The sequence below is a fragment of the Balaenoptera musculus genome, chromosome 6, assembly GCF_009873245.2.
Source record: "Balaenoptera musculus isolate JJ_BM4_2016_0621 chromosome 6, mBalMus1.pri.v3, whole genome shotgun sequence".
NCBI classification, from domain to species: domain Eukaryota; kingdom Metazoa; phylum Chordata; class Mammalia; order Artiodactyla; family Balaenopteridae; genus Balaenoptera; species Balaenoptera musculus.
The window spans coordinates 94,186,070-94,202,938 of record NC_045790.1 but is presented as its reverse complement, the minus strand read 5'-3'; the positions used below and the strand labels follow the sequence as shown (position 1 = coordinate 94,202,938).

Here is a 16,869-nt window from a genome sequence, read left to right as displayed (position 1 = left end):
AAAATTTTTTTTAGTCTGGGGAAGATATGCTTGAAGGGTAGAGATACCTTGCTTTTTCTGGTAGCAGCTAAAAAGCCTAAGCTGCTCCCTTTCTTCTATGCTTTTCCTCCTTTTTCCCTTCAAGCTAGTACCAGATTATTTGATTAGAATAACAATTGGTTTTTAAAAAGTGGAAAACCCACAACTAGAAATATGAAAATCACTAAAGGAAAAATCTTACTGGTAAAGGCAAATATACAGTGAAGATAGTAAATCAACCACGTATAAAGCTAGTATGAGCGTTAAAAGATAAAAGTCATAAAATCATCTATATCCACAATAAGTTGAGGGATACACAAAACTAAAATATGATGTCAAAAATAGTAAACGTGATTAGCTCTAGTAGTTTTCTGGTAGCATCTTTATTATAAAGCAGAATCTAACACACCATTGTAAAGCAATTATACTCCAATAAAGATGTTAAAAAAAAAAACGTGGAGGGGGGTAAAAATGCAAGGATGTTAAAATGCATTCCAACTTAAGGGATCTGCAACTTAATCACATATATATATACAGATTGCTATATATAAACCTCATAATAACCATAAACCAAAAATCTATAATGGATACACAGAAAAGAGAAAGAAATCCAGGCATAATACTAAAGATAGTCATCAAATCACAAGGGAAGAGAGCAAAAGAAAAAAAAAGGAACAAGAAAGCTACAAAGACAACCCCCAAACAACAAAATGTCAAAAGTACATACCCATCAATAATTACTTTAAATGGACTAAATGCTCCAATCGGAAGACACAGAGTGACTATATATATGTTGCCTACAAGAGACGCCAGATCTAAAGATGCACACAGACTGAAAATGAGGGAATGGAAAGAGGTATTCCATGCATGTGGAAACGAAAAGAAAACTCGAGTAGCAATAGTTACATCAGAAAAATTGACTTTAAAACAAAGACTGTGACAAGAGACAAAGAAGGACATTACATAATGATCAAGGGATCAATCCACGAGGAGATATAACAATTGTAAATATATATGCACCCAACATAGGAGCACCTCAATACATAAAGGAACACCTAATACATAACATACACCTAAAACACCTAACATAGGAACACCTAAATACATAAAGCAAATCTTAATAGATATAAAGGGAGAAATCAAGAGTAACACAATAATGGCAGGGGATTTTAACACCCCACTTAATAATTTTCATATATAACGTACAGCAGTGTTAATTATATTTATATGTTGTACTTTAAATTCCTAATACTTATTTAACTCATAACTGTCAGTTTGTACCTTCATTCTATTTTCCTACCTCCCAGCCCCCACCTCTGGTAACTACATATCTAATCTCTTTTTCTGTGAGTTTGTTTGTCTTTGAAGTAAAATTGACCTACAACACTATGTTAGTTCCTGGTGCATGGCATAATGACTTGGTATTTCTATACATTACAAAATGATCACCAGGATAAGTCTAGTTACTATCTGTCACTGTACAAAGATGTTATATTATTATTGACTTATTCCCCACACTGTACATTTTATGCCCATGACATTTATTTCATAGCTGGAAGTTTGTACCTCTTAATTTCCCATACCTGTTTTTCTCATGCCCCCAACTCCCCTCCCCTCTGGTAACTACCTCTTTGTTCTCTATATCTATGACTCTGTTTTTGCTCTCTTTGTTCAGTTGCTTTGTTTTTTAAATTCCACATGTAAGTGAAATCATACAGTGTTTGTCTTTTTCTGTCTGAATTATTTCTCTTAGCATCATGCCCTCAAGGTCCATCCATGGTGTTGCAGATGGCAAGATTTCATTATTTTTTAAGACTGAATAATATTCCATTGTATTTATATGTATATGTGTGTATATATATATATATACACATATACACACACATATACACACACATATATATGTACATATACATACACATATATATACACATATACACACATATACATACACATATATATGTATATATACCTATCACTTCTTTATCCATCTGTTGATGGGGACTTAGGTTGCTTCCATATCTTGGCTATTGTAAAGAATGTTGCAATGAACATGGGAGTGCATATATCTCTTTGAGATAGTCATTTAGTTTTCTTTGGATATGTTCCCAGGAGCGGGATTGCTGGATCATATGGTAGTTCTATTTTTAATTTCTTGAGGAAACTTCGTACTGTTTTCCATAGTGACTGTACCAGTTTATATTCCCACCAACAGTGCACAGGGTTCTCCTTTCTCAGTGTTGAATTTTTTTTAATAGATGGTGAAATGTTCTAGGATTGATTGTGCTGATATTTGCATGACTGTGAATACACTAAAAAAAAATCATTGAATTGTACACTTTAAATGGGGGCAATTGTATGGTATATGAATTATATCTTAGTAAAGTTTTTAAAAAAAGACAATCCATTGTAACTGGTTGGGGCATTTTAGAGTATTTGTAAGTTACAGATAACGAAACATGTATTGATTATTTTTCCATACACACTATTTGTTAAAATATGTTAATAAATTGTGTTCCCTAACAAAATGAAGCACAAGATACCACTATATACCCATTGAAATGGCTAAAATCAAAAAGAGTTACAATACCAAGCATCGGCACAGATATAGAGTAACAGAACTGTCATATATTACTAATGCAGTTTCAAAATGGTACAGCATCTTTTTTAAAAAATAAATTTATTTATTTTATTTATTTTTGGCTGCGGTGGGTCCTCGTTGCTGCGTGTGGGCTTTCTCTAATTGAGGCGAGCGGGGGCTACTCTTCGTTGCAGCGTATTGGCTTCTCACTGTGGTGGCCTCCCCTGTTGCGGAGCACGGGCTCTAGGTGTGCGGGCTTCAGTAGTTGTGGCACGCGGGCTCAGCAGTTGTGGCTCGCGGGCTCCAGAGCGCAGGCTCAGTAGTTGTGGTGCACAGGCTTAGTTACTCTGCGGCATGTGGGATCTTCCTGGACCGGGGCTCAAACCCGTGTCCCCTGCGTTGACAGGTGGATTCTTAACCAGTGTGCCACCAGGGAAGCCCCCTGGTACAGCATCTTTAAGAAACAGTTTGGTATATCATATGAAGTTAAGCATATACTTGCATTATGACCCAGAAATTTTACTCCAGAGTATTTACCCAGGAGTAATAAAAACCTATGTTTGCACAAAAACTTGTAAGTGAAGAGCAGAATTATTCATAATAGCTCAAAACTGAAAACAATCCAAATGTCTATCAACTAGTGAATAAACTGTTGTGGCAGATTTATACAGTGGAATACTACTCAGTAATGAAAAGAAATGACCAATACAAATATAAAACATTTTGCTAAGTGACAAGGCTGTATATTATATAATTCTATTTATAGGAAATTCTAGAAAAGGAAAACTGTAGTGACAGAAATCAGATCAGTAGTTTCAGGCATGAGGTCAGGGGAGACTGACTGCAAATGAGCACAAGAGAACTTCTTAGTTGTTGGGAATATTCTATACCTTGATTATGGCCATAAAACGAATTATGGCTCTCACTTATTTAAAACAGCTCTCCATTGTCCGCAAAATTAAATTTAACCTACTTAATCTGGCATAAAAACCATTTATGGTGTTATTACTGCCTACTCTTAACAGCTTGTAAGTTTATGCTTCCGCCTGACTTTTGTCAATCAAAACAACTTTCAGATGCAAGACTGTGCTAAACTAGAAGTTCTGTGTTTAGAAAATAAGGCTTCTTGAGACCTCCTTGTTCACCAACAATTCCAGTGTGTGCTTGGAATCTTTTTTGAGTCATCTGGGGAGAAGCCTCCATGGACCCTCCGTACCTTTGTGCTCACATAATTCCGTCATGAAATGTATACAATCTGAGTGCTTTTAGGTGTTCTTTTTTATATGTAGCTCCCAATATTACACTTTAAATTTCTTGACAAAATAACTTTCTCTTTGAATCCCTAAAGAATATTTACTCACAGAATGTATCCTATCTTTTAATTGGTTTTACCGAGGCTTTTTAGTCTGAGATCAGCTCACCAGTTCTGACCGCAGCTTGAATAAACTCCTGCCTAAAGGAAAAAAAGTCTCAAATCCAAAATCCTTACCAAGTTCACACTACGCAGTCTCTCACAAATATTACCCTTAAATAGTCTGAATTCCTGACCCAGACTCCATGGTATATGAGAAAATGGCTATTGTTTTACGGCAATAAGTTTTGGTTACTTTGTTATGTAGCAAGAGGAAACTGATACTTCTGATAGTAAATTTTCATACCATGTTGGAAAATCACTTAAAATCTACTAAAGGTGGGCTTCCCTGGTGGTGCAGTGGTTAAGAATCCACCTGCCAATGCAGGGGACACGGGTTCAAGCCCTGGTCCGGGAAGATCCCACATGCTGTGGAGCAACTAAGCCCGTGCGCCACAACTACTGAGCCTGTGCTCTAGAGCCCGTGAGCTACAACTACTGAGCCTGCGTGCCACAACTACTGAAGCCCGTGCACCTAGAGCCTGTGCTCTGCAACAAGAGAAGCCACCTTAATGAGAGGCCTGCACACTGCAACAAAGAGTAGCCCCCGCTCGCTGCAATTAAAAAGAAAGCCCGGGGGCTTCCCTAGTGGCGCAGTGGTTGAGAATCTGCCTGCCAATGCCGGGCACATGGGTTCGAGCCCTGGTCTGGGAGGATCCCACATGCCGCGGAGCGGCTGGGCCCGTGAGCCACAACTGCTGAGCCTGCGCGTCTGGAGCCTGTGCTCCGCAATGGGAGAGGCCGCGGCAGTGAGAGGCCCGCGCGCCGCGATGAAGAGTGGCCCCCGCTTGCCAGAACTGGAGAAAGCCCTCACACAGAAACGAGGACCCAACACAGCCAAAAATGAATAAATAAATAAATTAAAAAAAAAAAAAAAAGCCCGTGCACAGCAATGAAGACCCAATGCAGCCATAAATAAATAAATAAATAAATAAATTTATATATATAAAAAAGCTAGAGTAAATATTAAAAAAAAATCTACTAAAGGTGACTTAAGCATGTTCTATCACTTACTGCTTTCACTCCTAAGTATATACTCATGCACAGACATGAACTAAAAGGTACATATGCAGGTTTGTAACATTAGTTGAAGTAGCCAAACGGTGGAGCGAGCCAATTAAAATGTCTAACAACAGTGGATAAAGTATGTTATGATCATAAAATGGACTATCATATAGTAATAAAAAATGGACAAACTGCAGCCACATCAACATGGATCTTGCAAGCATACTGTGGAGGGAAGGAAGCCAAACACACCACAATGCATAGTCTGATGGCATAAAATCAGCAGGTAATGTTCTGTGTGTACTCGAGAAAAATGTGTATGTGTATTTGTATATTTTGTTGGGTGGGTATTCTATAGGTGGTGTGAAATCTGGTTGGTTTATAGAGTTGTGCCAGCTTCCTATATCCTTGTTGGTATGCTATCTAGTTTTTTTTTTTTTAACCAATTATTGAGAGTTCAGTATTAAAGTCTTCAACTATTACTGTTGAATTGTCTAGTTCTCCCTCTAATTCTGTCAGTTTCTGTTTCGAGTGTCTTGGGGCTCTTCTTTTCAGGTGCATATATATATTTATTTTATTTAGGCTTTTTAAAAATTTTATTTATTTCACTATTATTTTTAAATTTATTTACTTATTTGTTTTTGGCTGCGTTGGGTCTTCGTTGCTGTGTGCAGGCTTTCTCTAGTTGCAGCCTCTAGTTGCGGCGAGCGGGGGCTACTCTTCGTTGCGGTGCATGGGTTTCTCATTGCCGTGGCTTCTCTTGTGGAGCACGGGCTCTAGGCGCACGGGCTTCAGTAGTTGTGGCACGTGGGCTTGGTAGTTGTGGCTCGTGGGCTCTAGAGAGCAGCCTCAGTAGTTGTGGCGCACGGGTTTAGTTGCTCTGCAGCATGTGGGATCTTCCCGGACCAGAGCTCGAATCCCTGTCCCCTGCATTGGTAGGTGGATTCTTAACCACTGCCACCAGGGAAGTCCCCATATATATATTTATAATTGTGTCTTCTTGATGGGTTGACCTTTCTATCATTACTAAATATGGGCCATATTTTCCTGTTTCTTTGCATACCTCATATTTTGTTGTTGTTGAAAACTGGACATTAAAAATAATGTTGTGTGGCAATCTGAAAATCAGATTCCCTTCCCATTCCAGAGTTTGTTGCTGTTGGTGTGTTCTATTTTTAGTGACTTCGTGAACTAATTCTGTAAAGTCTCAATTCTTTATTGGACCCGACCAATGAAGTCTCTACTCAGTTAGCTGAATGGTCAGCTAATGACTGGACAGAGATTTCCTTAAATACATTGCACCAAGAAGTTCCCCATTCTGGCAGCTACTCCTGTTCCTCCATTAGCCAAAGCTCAATTAATTATCCAAGACTAATAATAGAATAATAATAATAGAGAATAGCTAAGACCAGCCAACAACCTATAATTCAATTTGAGCTATCACTATTTTTATAGATCCTTAGTCTTCCCGCCCAGACCCTCAGGGCTCCGTCCGTCTTCCACCCTGTGTTGAGCAGCTTCACTACCTCATCGTAGATGATGAACACGAGGGCCACGTCCAGTCAGGCCCGGCCCCGGCGGGGGACGATGCCACTGTAGAATGCTTTGAGCTCCTCATCCCTCAGGACCTGCTAGCAGCCGTCTACGTGTTCGGTGTTGCTCCGCCTCCCGGCCCTGCATCCGGTCTTGACGTAGTCCAGAGGCGTGTTCCCAAAGACGCTGGCTGCGCTCGCGATAGCTCGGAAACCCCGTGATCAGCGGTTTCAGGGCCTAGCTAGAGTTGGGTCCTGGGTACCAGTTGTGTAGAGAGCTTCTGACCAAGAAGCGGACGGCTCGCTGGGATCTGCCGGCTGGCGGCCCTGGTAAGTCCTCTTCAGCCCTTGTTCCCGAACAATCTCCCTGACGCCGTGGGGGAGTCCTCTGTACTGTGGGTTTAGGGGAGATCTGGTCGTGTATGAACTTCACCTCGATGGTCTCCCTGGGCGCACGGCCTCGGCCTCGCGGGTGCCCAGGCCACACAGCAGCCCACGTGCTGTCCAGAGGTCCCTGGGCATCCCGCGCGTGGGTGCTGAGGAACGCGACCATCCTGGACCTGATGGCTGCTTTGGGGCTGGAGCCGTGGAGCGGGGAGGAGGCCTCGGTGCAGCCCAGGGCACCTGAACGGCGGACCTCCTGCCATACTCAGTCTCAGTGCCCAGGGACCCGGCCGTGCGAACGCGCGTAGGGCTGCACCTGTGTCATCATGTACCCGGTGGGGAAGGTGATGCAAACTGCGATCCGGCCGCTAGGGCGCCTGTGGGGACCAGGGACCCGCTTCTGAGAACCCTGCCGCCCCGCCACTGCGGGCTTGGCTGCGTCTGAGCCGCTGGGAGGCCTAGCCGGTCCCCACGCTCCACCCGCGTTGTCCTGGCGAGGCACAGAGGGGTGACATGCAGGTCGAGCCCCTCCAGAGTGAACTTTTAAAAAACATATTTATAATTAGGCATTTAGGTACCCCAAATATAAAAATATTGTGGAGATTCTTGCAGCCATTGATAATTCAGTAACTAAAAAAGTTTAATATTTGTGTAAGAAAAATAAAATACCTTAGTAAAAAAAAATTAAAAAAATTTTTATTTTATTGAAGTATAGTTGATTTACAATGTTGTGTTAATTTCTGCTGTACAGGAAAGTGATTCAGTTATATATATATATATACACATATATATTCTTTTTCGTATTTATTTCCATTTTGGTTTATTGCAGGATATGGAATATAGTTCCCTGTGCTCTACAGTAGGACCTTATTGTTTATCCAGTTTATATAATAATAGTTTGCATCTGCTAATCCGAAACTCCCAATCCATCCCTCCCCCACCCTCCTTCCCCTCGGCAACCACAAGTTCGTTCTCTGTGTCTGTGAGTCTGTTTCTGTTTCGTAGATAAATTCATTTGTGTCATATTTTAGATTCCACACGTAAGTGATATTTGGTATTTGTCTTTCTCTTTGTGACTTACTTCACTTAGTATGATAATTTCTAGGTCCATCCATGTTGCTGAAAATGGTATTATTTCCTTCTTTTTTATGGCTGAGTAGTATTCCATGGTATATATGTACCACATCTTCTTTATCCATTCATCTGTCAGTGGACATTTAGGTTTTTTACATGAATTGGCTATTGTGAATTGTGCTGCTATGAATATAGGGGTACATGTATCTTTCTGAATTACAGTTTTGTTGGGCTATATGCCCAGGAATGGGATTGCTGAATCATATGGCAACTCTATTTTTAGTTAGAAAACATATTTTTTAATGAACTATTTAAGGATAAGTGGGAGGGTAAGTCGCCCCTTTAATAACAAATACTTCAGTATTTAACAAGAACATTCTCTTACATAACCACAGTGCAGTTATGAAGATCAAGAAATTTAACTTACAGACTTTCCTGGTGGTCCAGTGGTAAACAATCCACCTTACAATGCAGAGGATGCGGGTTCAATCCCTGGTCAGGGAACTAAGATCCCACGTGCCGCGGGGCAGCTAAGCCCACGTTCCACAAACTACAGACCCCATGCGCTCTGGAGCCCATGCGCCACAACCGGAGAGAGAAAACCCGCATGCCACAACTAGAGAGAAGCCTGCACGCCACAACAAAAGATCCTGCATGCCTCAGTGAAGATCCTGCATGCCACAACTAAGACCCAACACAGCCAAAAATAAATTAAATAAATAAATAAATCTTAAAAAAATTTTGACTCAAAAAAAACTAAAAAGAAAAAAGAAATTTAACTCTGACACCATACTGTTATCTAATTCACAGCCCATATACCAATTTTGTCCATTGTCCTAATAATGTCCTTTAGAGCTAAGTTCTTCCTGGTCTAATATTCAATGCTGGGTCATGCATTGCCTTTAGCTGTCATGTCTCTTCAGTCTCCTGGAATATTTCCTTAGCCCTTTTGTTTTTCTGTTTCCCGACCTTGACATTTTTGAAAAGTATAGGCTGGTTATTTTGCAGAGTATCCCTCAATTTAATTTTGTCTGGTTTTCCCTCATGATTAGATTCAGGTTCTGTTTTTTGAGAGGAATTCCACAGAAGTGATACTGTGTCCTCAGTGGAGGCACGTGGAGTCAGTATGTCCCATTATTGGTGATGTTAAGGTGGCTCTCTGCTGTAAAGCTATTATCATCTTGTTTTTGAAATTAATAAGTAGTTTGTGGTGAGATACTTTGACATTATGTAAATATCCTGTCTCTCATCCAGCTTTTACCTATGCAACTATATTTACATCTACCTACTGTAACATTTTACCTATGATAATCTATTACTATAACAACCGAAACCTTGATTGATGATTTTCTAACTACATCATTCTTCTATGTTTATATTTTGGCATCCTACTGTAAGGCAGACCCCTCCTTCTTCCCTCCCCTCCTTTCCCCTCTCCTCCCCTCCCCTCCTTTCCCCTCCCCTCCCCTCCCCTCCCTCTCTCCCTCCCTCCCTTCCTTCCTTCCAAAAGAATTCATGCATTCTTACTTCATTCTATGGATTTTAATCCATTTTTACCATTATTTATTTTGATGCTCAAAATAATCTGTCCCAGACCTGGCCAATGGGAGTCTCATCAAGTGGGCTCCTATAGCCTTTTGAAATATCCCAGTTGTTCTTTGCATACTTCCTTATGTTCTAGTGCAATAAGGTACTCCAAGCTAATCTTGTCCTATTCCTGCTCTAGCCTTGGCATCAGCCATTTCTCTAAGGAGCTACGATATGTTTCCTATTAGTTGAGAATTGCATTCATTTAGAAACCAAGGTGTGGGTGGAGGTGTTCCATTGCCTAAAGGCCCTCTCAATATGTGTAATTGAATAAAAGTTCTGATCACTTGTTGGGACAAGTGGCTTAACGAGTAAACTGTCTTCCTTTAATCTCTGAAAACTAGAGAGCGGTTTCACATATGAAAAAAAAATACATGTAGTTTCACAAATGAAAAAAATACATGTCTTAGAATTCTAGGGATACCTTTTCTCTATATACTGTTAAGTATTCTACACTGTAATCTTTCAAGAAAAAAAATCTTGATATAGCTAGGTTGGACAGGGAGGAATAGAAGACTCTGTTTTTATGAGTTCTTTGAAATTATTTTGGGGGAACTGTGGTTCACTCTGTCTCAATTTTTAAAAGTTTGATATAATTGAATCTTTGGGACATTATCCCTGAAGGAGCTGAAGTTTCAAACCTCTGCGTATTATAGCTGCTGAACTGTTAATTGTTCAGGGACAACAGGTGTTTCCCCCAAACAACAGATTATTTAAATTTACATAGTATTTCAGTTGTTATACTTTGGTATTTTTAGTTACTGAGGTAACAGTCAATACTTTTGAAAAAAATGAATTGCATTTTTGACTTTCACGTGATATGTTTAACATTTTTAACATGGATGCATTCTTTCTTGCACATAGCTAACTTTCTGAAGTATATCATAAACAATATTTTAATTGGAATTGGTGACAGGGAATTGAATTTTTCTTGGATACTATTTCTAAACAGTAGAAAATATCAAGTTGCAGGCAACTGGGCTGATTTTTCATTCTAAAAAAATTGTGGGAGTGTCCTGTGAGGAGCTTCAGTGCACATCCCAGGCTAAGGTGTCGGCTCAGCCATTTCACGAGGAACTCTGGTCTGAAGGGCGGGGGGCAAGGCCTCTGCACGGGGCCCGCTATGAGCAAGTGAAACAGACTAAGCACAAAGGGAAAAAAGGTGGATGAGCTAGGCCTGAAGTGAGATTGCCAGATTTATGTCCTTTCCAGATGAAGTGTGGATCCTCTAGCTACAAGAGGTGTGAAGAGAGAGGACCTTCAGGATGGTGGAGGAGTAAGACATGGAGATCACCTTCCTCCCCACAAATACATCAAAAATGCATTTACATGTGGAACAACTCCTACAGAACACCTAGTGAACACTGTCAGAAGACCTCAGACTTCCAAAAAGCTGTGTGGCTGACAGGGTCTTGGTGCTCCGGCTGGCTGTCAGGCTTGAGCCTCTGAGGTGGGAGAGCTGAGTTCAGGACACTGGACCACCAGAGACCTTCCGGCCCCACGTAATATCAATCAGTGAGAGCTGTCCCAGAGATCGCTGTCTCAACACTAAGACCTAGCTCCACTCAATGACCAGCAAGCTCCAGTACTGGACACCCTATGCCAAACAACTAGGAAGACAGTAACACAATAATAATAGGTGACTTTTACACCCCACTTTCACCAATGAACAGATCAACCAAAATGAAAATAAATAAGGAAACACAAGCTTTAAATGACATTAAACAAGATGGGTTTACTTGATATTTACAGGACATTCCATCCAAAAACAACAGAATACACTTTCTTCTCAAGTGCTCATGGAACATTCTCCAGGATAGATCATATCTTGGGTCACAAATCAAGCCTTGGTAAATTTAAGAAAATTGAAATCGTATCAAGTATCTTTTCCAACCACAAAGCTATGAGACTAGATATCAATTACAGGAAAAAATCTGTAAAAAATACAAACACGTGGAGGCTAAACAATATGCTACTAAATAACCAAGAGATCACTGAAGAAATCAAAGAGGAAATCAAAAAGTACCTAGAAATAAATGACAATGAAAACACGATGACCCAAAACCTATGGGATGCAGCAAAAGCAGTTCTAAGAGGGCAGTTTATAGCAATACAATCCTCCCTCAAGAAACAAGAAAAATCTCAAATAAGCAAGCTAATCTTACACCTAAAGCAATTAGAGAAAGAGGAACAAAAAACCCCCAAAGTTAGCAGAAGGTAAGAAATCATAAAGATCAGATCAGAAGTAATGAAAAAGAAATGAAGGAAAAAATAGCAAAGATCAATAAAACTAAAAGCTGGTTCTTTGAGAAGATAAACAAAATTGATAAACCATTAGCCAGACTCATCAAGAAAAAAATGAAGACTCAAATCAATAGAATTAGAAATGAAAAAGGAGAAGTAACAACTGACACTGCAGAAATACAGAGGATCATGAGAGATTACTACAAGCAGCTATATGCCAATAAAATGGACAACCTGGAAGAAATGGACAAATTCTTAGAAAAACACAACCTTCCAAGACTGAACCAGGAAGAAATAGAAAATATAAGCAGACCAATCACAAACACTGAAATTGAGACTGTGATTAAAAATCTTCCAGCAAACAAAAGCCCAGGACCAGATGGCTTCACAGGCAAATTCTATCAAACATTTAGAGAAGAGCTAACACCTATCCTTCTCAAACTCTTCCAAAATATATCAGAGGGAGGAACACTCCCAAACTCATTCTACGAGCCCACCATCTCGCTGATACCAAAATCAGACAAAGATGTCACAAAAAAGGAAAACTACAGGCCAATATCACTGATGAACATAGATGCGAAAATCCTCAACAAAATACTAGCAAACAGAATCCAACAGCATATTAAAAGGATCATACCCCATGATCAAGTGGGTTTTATCCCAGGAATGCAAGGATTCTTCAATATACGCAAATCAATCAATGTGATATACCATATTAACAAATTGAAGGAGAAAAACCATATGATCATCTCAATAGATGTAGAAAAAGCTTTCAACAAAATTCAACACCCATTTGTGATAAAAACTCTCAGGAAGTAGGCAGAGGGAACTTACCTCAACATAATAAAGGCCATATATGACAAACCCACAGCCACCATCATTCTCAATGGTGAAAAACTGAAACCATTTCCACTAAGATCAGGAACAAGACAAGGTTGCCCACTCTCACCACTATTATTCAACATAGTTTTGGAAGTTTTAGCCACAGCAGTCAGAGAAGAAAAAGAAATAGAAGGAACCCAAATTGAAAAAGAAGAAGTAAAACTGTCACTGTTTGCAGATGACATGATACTATACATAGAGAATCCTAAAGATGCTACCAGAAAACTACTAGACCTAATCAATGAATTTGGTAAAGTAGCAGGATACAAAATTGATGCACAGAAATCTCTTGCATTCCTATACGCTAATGATGAAAAATCTGAAAGAGAAATTAAGGAAACACTCCCATTTACCATTGCAACAAAAAGAATAAAATACCTAGGAATAAACCTACCTAAGGAGACAAAAGACCTGTATGCAGAAAACTATAAGACACTGATGAAAGAAATTAAAGATGATACAAACAGATGGAGAGATATACCATGTTCTTGGATTGTAAGAATCAACATTGTGCAAATGACTATACTACCCAAAGCAATCTACAGGTTCAGTGCAATCCCTATCAAACTACCAATGGCATTTTTCACAGAACTAGAACAAAAAATTTCACAATTTGTATGGAAACACAAAAGACCCTGAATAGCTAAAGCAATCTTGAGAAAGAAAAACGGAGCTGGAGGAATCAGGTGTCCTGAATTTAGACTATGCTACAAAGCTGCAGTAATCAACACAGTATGGTACTGGCACAAAAACAGAAATATAGATCAATGGAACAGGATAGAAAGCCCAGAGATAAACCCACGCACATATGGTCACTTTATCTTTGATAAAGGAGGCAAGAATATACAGTGGAGAAAAGACAGCCTTTTCAATAAGTGGTGCTGGGAAAACTGGACAGCTACATGTAAAAGAATGAAATTAGAGCACTCCCTAACACCATACACAAAAATAAACTCAAAATGGATTAAATACCTAAATGTAAGACCAGACACTATGAAACTTTTAGAGGAAAACATAGGCAGAACACTCTATGACATAAATCACAGCAAGATCCTTTTTGACCCACCTCCTAGAGAAATGATAATAAAAACAAAATAAACAAATGGGACCTAATGAAACTTAAAAGCTTTTGCACAACAAAGGAAACCATAAACAAGACGAAAAGACAACCCTCAGAATGGGAGAAAATATTTGCAAATGAAGCAACTGACAAAGGATTAATCTCCAAAATATAGAAGCGGCTCATGCAGCTCAATATCAAAAAAACCAAAGAATCCAATCCAAAAATGGGCAGAAGACCTAAATAGACATTTCTCCAAAGAAGATATACAGATTTCCAACAAACACATGAAAGGATGCTCAACATCACTAATCATTAGAGAAATGCAAATCAAAACTACAATGAGGTATCACCTCACACCAGTCAGAATGGCCATCATCAAAATATCTACAAACAATAAATGCTGGAGAGAGTGTGGAGAAAAGGGAACCCTCCTACACTGTTGGTGGGAATGTAAATTGATACAGCCACTATGGAGAACAGTATGGAGGTTCCTTAAAAAACTAAAAATAGAACTACCATATGACCCAGCAATCCCAGTACTGGGCATATTCCCTGAGAAAACCATAATTCAAAAAGACACATGCACCCCAATGTTCATTGCAGCACTATTTACAATAGCCAGGACGTGGAAGCAACCTAAGTGTCCATCGACAGATGAATGGATAAAGAAGATGTGGCACATATATACAATGGAATATTAGCCATAAAAAGAAATGAAATTGAGTTATTTGTAGTGAGGTGGATGGACCTAGAGTCTGTCATACAGAGTGAAGTAAGTCAGAAAGAGAAAAACAAATACCATATGCTAACACATATATATCGAATCTAAAAAAAAAAAAAAAAGGTTCTGAAGAACCTAGGGGCAGGACAGGAATAAAGACGCAGACATAGAGAATGGACTTGAGAACACGGGGAGGGGGAAGGGTAAGCTGGGACGAAGTGAGAGAGTGTCATGGACATATATACACTACCAAATGTAAAATAGATAGCCAGTGGGAAGCAGCCACATAGCACAGGGAGATCAGCTCTGTGCTTTGTGTCCACCTAGGAGGGTGGGATAGGGAGGGTGGGAGGGAGACGCAAGAGGGAGGGGATATGGGGATATAGGTATACGTATAGCTGATTCACTTTGTTATACAGCAGAAACTAACACAACAATGTAAAGCAATTATACTCCAATAAAGATGTTTAAAAAAAATTGTGTTTTCTTTACTAGTCTTAAGAATAGCACAGAAAAATTGTTTCTTTGAAATCATCTCTTACAATAATATAATGAAGTTTTTTTAGGAAATTTGTTGAATATAAAATCTAGCAGAGAAGTCCCTAAGAAATCATCTCTTAACTAACAAATGAGTAAGAACTAACTGCTGGGATGTAGTAAAAATGGAGCTTTTAGGAAGAAAAGCAAAAACTGCATGCTCAGGTGCTGCAGAGGGCAGTAGTACTGACAAGTGTTCTCTAGAATACTGAAAAGAGTATTCAGGGTTACTGATAATGTTTTATCACTAAACATTATAAGCTGCTGGAGGTCTGATGACTAAAACAGAAAAAAAAAAAAATGACAGGATTTGCTAATAGCCTGGATATGCGATACAGTGGGGAAGAGGTAAGAGATAATAATGTAATATAATGAAAAGTATTTGACAAATATCATGCCACTGTTATAGGGCCATGCATAAGGTATTGCTCACACCATTATTATTTTCACCATAACCATTTAGACCAGGTTTTGAAATATGAAGAACTGGGAGACAAATGATAATAATGACTGTATTAGTGATGAGAAAGTGAAGACTGAACTATTGTAAGATAAACCATATAACTAAGGAATTTACCTGTGAAAGAAAGAGCAAAAATAGGATGGCAATTTACATATGTAGCATGACAATGAAGGGAATTTTTAAGAACAGTATATTTGAAAATAGAAAAGAATTAGTGGAGAAAGGAAGAAGATTGATGGTGATAAAGAGCAATATCAGTGCATAAGCAAGGTAAGTTTTTGTAATTTTTTTTTGGTTAATAATGTGAAATGTAAAAAAAAAGAAATAAAACCTTAAGCGTTTTGTATATAATTAGATGATCTATAATTTTTTATTACATTCACTAGTTTGTTTTATTTTTTAGATTCCACAATTAGTGATATCATACAGTATTTGTCTTTGACTGATTTCACTAAGCATAATACCCTCCAAGTTCATCCATGTTGTTGCCAAGAGATTTTAAGATAATTTTTAAAGGGAGTTTAATTTCTGCATTTTCTGGATCTTCATGAGTTTTAATGTATAATAAGAGTATTGCCTGTGTATAATTTTTGAAGTATTTACATACTCACAAAGGTATGGGTCTCAATAATGAATGAAACTGTACAGGGGATGTAATAGTGTTTAAATTAGGTGGGTTATTTGACATGACTTGTAAGCTGGCTCTTACATAGAATCAGAATGGGTATCTACAATGCTTCAAACAATGTCATCATTTTTGAAACAAGTGTGTGGACCTCTAAGCTGTTAGCTGGAAAGGACAGAGTTCATTTAGACACAGAACTTCATAGGTGTTAGTTTAAAACTCATTTATTTGTTCCTTTCAACATTCCTCCTCTTCTTCCAGTGAAGATCATTACTGGTTTTTATTTTTACAAATGTGCTTTCTTTTCCTCATTTATTTGACTGACTTTTCTAATTAGTGCTCAGTAGCTTATTCAATGTTCTTTCATATTTTTCATTACTCAGTACTTTCAAATCTTTACTGAAAACCTGCTGTGTGCCAAGCAAAGGATTACAAGCTGAGATTCAAATCTTAAATTTGTTTAGTCTTGTTTTCAAATTCACTCTTCTCTAAATTTTGTTTTGAAAGAAGGGCAAAGAAAACTGAAGAGACTTCTAATCTACTGATTCTGCTCTTCAGACCCAACACCAAGCTGGCTGAGCTCTAGTTGGTTCGTCTGTAAGTCGCTGACCCACCGCTGAGGGACACAGGCCAAACCTGTTTCCCCTCCTCTTAGATCGATTGATACATTGTCCTGTGATTTCTTATGGTAAAATTGTGCTTATAATAGTGAAAATAAGTTCGAAAGTGTTTTCTTAACTCA

General features: G+C 38.8%; 1 pseudogene; it reads right to left on the bottom strand.

Annotated features, from left to right (window-relative positions):
- Positions 1-6,442: 6,442 nt before the first annotated feature.
- LOC118896407 lies at positions 6,443-8,837 on the bottom strand (annotated as a pseudogene).
- Between the last annotated feature and the right edge of the window lie 8,032 nt (positions 8,838-16,869).